Source organism: Sciurus carolinensis, unplaced genomic scaffold (assembly GCF_902686445.1).
Source record: "Sciurus carolinensis unplaced genomic scaffold, mSciCar1.2, whole genome shotgun sequence".
NCBI lineage: Eukaryota > Metazoa > Chordata > Mammalia > Rodentia > Sciuridae > Sciurus > Sciurus carolinensis.
Genome location: NW_025920199.1, coordinates 386916 through 393170, shown reverse-complemented (window position 1 = coordinate 393170; position 6255 = coordinate 386916). Strand labels below are relative to the sequence as shown.

General features: G+C 39.4%; 1 pseudogene; it reads left to right on the top strand.

Moving 5' to 3' along the window:
* Positions 1-4363: 4363 nt before the first annotated feature.
* LOC124974970 (protein tyrosine phosphatase type IVA 2-like) lies at positions 4364-5328 on the top strand (annotated as a pseudogene).
* Positions 5329-6255: the final 927 nt, after the last annotated feature.

Sequence of the window (6255 nt, the reverse complement as noted above, 5' to 3'; positions counted from 1 at the left end):
AGAGCAAGCAATTATGAAATTCATCTGGAAGAATAAAAAACCTAGAATAGCTAAAGCAATCCTCAGTAGCAAGAGCGAAGCAGGGGGTATTGCAATACCAGATCTTCAACTCTACTACAAAGCAATAGTAACAAAAATGGCATGGTATTGGTACCAAAATAGACAGGTAGATCAATGGTACAGAATAGAGGACATGGACACAAACCCAAATAAATACAATTTTCTCATACTAGACAAAGGTTCCAACAATATGCAATGGAGAAAAGATAGCCTCTTCAACAAATGGTGCTGGGAAAACTGGAAAACTATATGCAATAGAATGAAACTAAACCCCTATCTCTCACCCTACACAAACTCAACTCAAAATGGATCAAGGACCTCGGAATCAGACCAGAGTCCCTGCATCTTATAGAAGAAAAAGTAGGTCCAAATCTTCAACTTGTTGGCTCAGGATCAGATTTCCTTAACAGGACTCCCATAGCACAAGAAATAAAAGCAAGAATAAACAACTGGGATAGATTCAAACTAAAAGCTTTCTCTCAGCAAAGGAAACTATCAGAAATGTGAAGAGAGAGCCTACAGAGTGGGAGAATATCTTTGCCAACCATACCTCAGATAGAGCGCTAATTTCCAGAATCTATAAAGAACTCAAAAAACTCTACACGAAGAATACAAATAATCCAATCAACAAATGGGCTAAGGAAATGAACAGACACTTCACAGAAGAAGATGTACAAGTAATCACCAGATATATGAAAAAATGTTCAACATCCCTAGTAATAAGGGAAATGCAAATCAAAACTACCCTAAGATTTCATCTCACCCCAATTAGAATGGCGATTATCAAGAATACAAGCAACAATAGGTGTTGGCGAGGATGTGGTGAAAAAGGAACACTCATACATTGCTGGTGGGGTTGCAAATTAGTGCAACCACTCTGGAAAGCAGTGTGGAGATTCCTCAGAAAGCTTGGAATGGAAACACCATTTGACCCAGCTATCCCACTCCTTGGCCTATACCCAAAGGACTTAAAATCAGCATACTACAGAGATACAGCCACATCAATGTTCATTGCTGCTCAATTCACCATAGCCAGATTGTGGAACCAACCTAGATGCCCTTCAGTTGATGAATGGATAAAGAAACTGTGGCATATTTATACAATGGAATATTACTCCGCAATGAAGAATGATAAAATTATGGCATTTGTAGGCAAATGGTCGAAATTGGAGAATATCATGCTAAGTGAGATAAGCCAATCTCAAAAAACTAAAGGACGAATGATCTCGCTGATAAGCGGATGAGGACATATAATGGGGGGTGGGACGGGCTAGCATTAGGTTTAGGGTTAGGTTTAGAGTTAGGCTAAGGAGAGCAGTAAGAATGAAGGAAAGAAGGACTGTGTAGAGGGAAAAGAGGGGTGGGAGGGGTGGGAGGGGTTGGGGGGGAGGGGAAAAAATATAATAAACATCATTACCCTATGTAAACGTAAAAAAAAATAAATAAATTAAAAAAATAAATAAATAAATAAAATAATCTCTATTTTTAAAAAAAAAAAAAACACAATAGCCTCAAAAAAATAAAATACTAGAGAATCAATCTCACAAAAGAGGTGAAAGACTCTACAATGAGAACTACAGAACACTAAGAAAGAAATTAGGAAAACCTTAGAAGATGGAAAGATCTCCCATGTTCTTGGATAGGCAGAATTAATATTGTCAAAATGGCCATACTACCTAAAGTGCTATACAGATTCAATGCAATTCCAATTAAAATCCCAATGACATACCTTACAGAAATAGAGCAAGCAATTATGAAATTCATCTGGAAGAATAAGAAACCCAGAATAGCTAAAGCAATCCTTAGCAGAAAGAGTGAAGCAGTGGGTATCACAATACCAGATCTTCAACTCTACTACAAAGCAATAGTAACAAAAACGGCATGGTATTGGTATCAAAATAGACAGGTAGATCAATGGTACAGAATAGAGGACACAGACACAAACCCAAATAAATACAATTTTATCATGTGAAACAAAGGTGCCAAAAACATGCAATGTAGAAAAGATAGCCTCTTCAACAAATGGTGCTGGGAGAATTGGAAATCCATATGCAACAGAATGAAACTAAACCCATCTCTCACCATGCATAAAACTAAACTCAAAATGGATTAAGGACCTTGGAATCAGACCGGAGACCCTGCAGATTATAGAAGAAAAAGTAGGTCCAGATCTTCAACATGTCGGCTTAGGATCAGACTTCCTCAACAGGACTCCCATAGCACAAGAAATAAAATCAAGAATCAATAACTGGGACAGATTCAAACTAAAAAGCTTTCTCTCAGCAAAGGAAACTATCAGCAATGCGAAGGAAAAGCCTACAGAGTGGGAGAATATCTTTGCCCCTCATACTTCAGATAGAGCACTAATCTCCAGAATCTATAAAGAACTCAAAAAACTCTACACCAAGAATGCAAATAACCAATTGACAAATGGCTAAGGAAATGAACAGACACTTCACAGAAGATGATCTACAAGCAATCAACAAACATGAAAAAATGTTCAACATCTCTAGTAATAAGAGAAATACAAATCAAAACCACCCTAAGATTCAATCTCAACCCAATTAGAATGCCTATTATCAAGAATACAAGCAACAACAGGTGTTGGAGAGGATGTGGGAAGAAAGGTACACTCATACATTGCTGGTGGGACTGCAAATTAGTGTAGACACTCTGGAAAGCAGTGTGGAGATTCCTTAGAAAACTTGGAATGGAACCACCATTTGACCCAGCTATCCCACTCCTTGGCCTATACCCAAAGGACTTAAAATCAGCATACTACAGAGATTCAGTCACATCAATGTTCATAGCTGCTCAATGCACAATAGCCAGATTGTGGAATCAACCTAGATGCCCTTCAATTGATGAATGGATAAAGAAACTGTGGTATATATATACAATGGAATGTTACTCAGCTATAAAGAATGATAAAATTATGGCATTTGCAGGCAAATGGATGAAATTGGAGAATATCATGCTAAGTGAGATAAGCCAATCTCAAAAAACCAAAGAACGAATGATATCGCTGATAAGTGGATGATGACACATAATGGGCGGTGGGAGGGGTTAGTGTTAGGGTTAGAGTTAGGGTTAGGGAGGAGGGCAAGAATGGAGGAAGGAAGGACTGGAAGAGGGGAAAAAAGGGGTGGGAGGGGTGGGGGGAAGGGAAAAAATAACAGAATGAATAAAACAACATCACCCTATGTAAATTTATGATTACACAAATGGTATGCCTTTACTCCATGTACAAACAGAGAAACAACATGTATCCCATTTGTTTACAATAAAAAAATAATTAAAAAAATAATTTAAAAAATTCATTGCATATTTACACACTTTCCTCTAATCACAATCTCTATGCTTCTCCCATCAACTTTGTATACAATTGGATTCAGTGTTCATCTCACTCTTTTAACCCTACTTGTATAAGCTATTTTCTGTAATTTATGCATTTTCAAATAAGGTTCATTAAAGATTAATTATTGAAATTTGTGTTGGCTCTTAAATCTTATAAATATATATGTCTATTTGTATAAAAGTACACCAAGAGGGCATGGTTTGGTCGTTCAGTAGTAGAATGCTTGCCTACCAGGAGGAATGCTCTGGGTTCTATCCCCAGCACCACATAAATATAAACACATAAAACAAAGTTATTTTGTCTATAAACAACTAAAAAGCGTGCACTGGGAAATATGTACTATATGAGATCAGGTATGCAGGGATCTGTTCCTCCAAATTTCTGACCAGAAACACTTTTATGTTGAACAATAAGAAATACAGGCAGCGGCGGTCCGCACGGCACAAGGCGACGCCACAGGGCAGCGGAAGCGGCAGCCGCAGCAGCAGCAGCAGCAAGACGGACTCGTGCACACGCGCCCCCGCCGCCGCCCGGCGGCCGGGTGTCGTGCGCAGAGGCTGGGGGGGTGGGGGAGTCGCCGCCGCCGCCGCCGCCGCCGAGGTGACTGAGGAGAGAGGCGCCTCCTCGCTCCCGCCCCCGCCGGACTTCAATGCCCAGTCCCCAGCTCGCCAGCGTTTTTCGTTGGAATATACGTTGCACATTTATGGCGATCCTGAGTGTGAGGGCAGACTTCTGCCAGGCTCAGCACAGCGTTTTCGCTGACAAGTGAGCTTGGGGGTTCTATGTGCCATAATTAACATTGCCTTGAAGACTCTGGACACCGAGACTGGCCTCAGAAATAGTTGACTTTTTTTTTTTTTTTAATTGCAAGCATATTTCTTTTAATGACTCCAGTAAATTAAGCATCAAGTAACAAAAGGGAAAACGACCTACACTTTTAATGTGTCTCACTAGTGCCTAAATGTAGTAAAGGTTGCTTATGTTTTGTATGTAGTTGGATTTTTTTGGACTCCGAAGGAATCCATCTGCAGACATTGAGGCCCAAGTTGAATTTGGATTGGAGTGGATTCTAAATACTTCTGCTTATCTTGAAGAGAAAAGCTTCATGAAGAACAAACAAGTTGAATAGAGAAAATACTGATTGATAATAGGCATTTTAGTGGTCTTTTTAATGTTTTCTGCTGTGAAACATTTCAAGATTTATTGATCCCCCCCCCCAATTTTCCCCATCATACTCACACACACACACGCTCACACTTTTTATTTGCCATAATGAACCGTCCAGCCCCTGTGGAGATCTCCTATGAGAACATGCGTTTTCTGATAACTCATAACCCTACCAATGCAACTCTGAACAAGTTCACAGAGGAACTTAAGAAGTATGGAGTGACAACTTTGGTTCGAGTTTGTGATGCTACATATGATAAAACTCCAGTTGAAAAAGAAGGAATCTACGTTCTAGATTGGCCATTTGATGATGGAGCTCCACCCCCTAATCAAATAGTAGATGATTGGCTGAACCTGTTAAAAAACCAAATTCCATGAAGTCAGGTTGCTGTGTTGCAGTGCATTGTGTTGCAGTATTGGGAAGGGCACCTGTGCTGGTTGCACTTGCTTTGATTGAATGTGGAATGAAGTATGAAGATGCAGTTCAGTTTATAAGACAAAAAAGAAGGGGAGCATTCAATTCCAAACAGCTGCTTTACTTGGAGAAATACCGACCTAAGATGCGATTACGCTTCAGAGATACCAATGGGCATTGGTGTGGTTCAGTAGAAAAAAAATGCAAACGAAGGCTTATGCAATTGTGGCATTTAGAGGGAACTCTTGGTACCTGGAAATGTGAATCTGGATTTACCTGTGACATCGAAGTAGTGATGGATTCAGTACTCCTCAACCACTCTTCTTAATGATTAGGAAAAAGTAAATAAGAAATCCCTCTGCAACATGAATAAAATGTTTAAGAAAAGAAAAAAATGAAAGAAAAAAGGGATTAATTCAGTGAAGGATGATTTTCTCCTAGTTTTGGAGTTTTAATTTCTGTCAGGATTGAATTATTTTAATATCTCCTGTCTTTTTTTTTAACCTTTTTTCAAATAGGTCTCTAAGGAAAACCAGCAGAATATTAGCCTGTGCAGAACCACCTGTTTGGGGAGCACATTCTTTCATTATGCTTGGCACATAGATTTCCCTGTGGTGGGATTTTTGCGGGGAGGAAAGGGGTGCATTTTCCCCTCTTTGCTTTCTCTTGTCCCCTCTTTCCTCTGATACACATTGTAGGTGGAATAGGAGAAGCCCTTATTGCTGTAGATTTGCGTGCAGTCTGGCAGCCTTAAGCCCACCTGGGCACTTTTAGAGGAAAAAAAAAACCAAACAAAAAAAAAAAAAAAAAAAAAACCACCCCAAAAAAAAAAAAAAAAAAGTGGCATGCAGGTGGTTTTAGTCTTTACTGAAGGAGTGTTCATGTTAGTTTCTTTTCCTCAAAGCCCTGATCTAACATTAGGCATAGTAGCCGAGAGCCTTTCGTTTTGGTAAATTAGTGGGGAAATAGCTTTTGAAGAGGAGTCTTCTCAAAAAACTTAGCTGAGAGTAGAATTCTTCTCTTTCCCAACCAATGAAGCTAAGTGGGTATCCCAGAAACTTGTTTCTGAGAGGACAGCTCTAGTCCATTACTAAAATATGTCCAGGCAGAGAATTAGCACACTCTACAAACGGTAGAATTGTGGACTATAGCACTACTCTGATTTTCTGTCTAATGTCAGGGAATGCTGGTAGCTTAAAATTTTTACTTTAGGACTTATTTGTACTCTGAATTTTCAGAAATGGCCGGAGGAGCA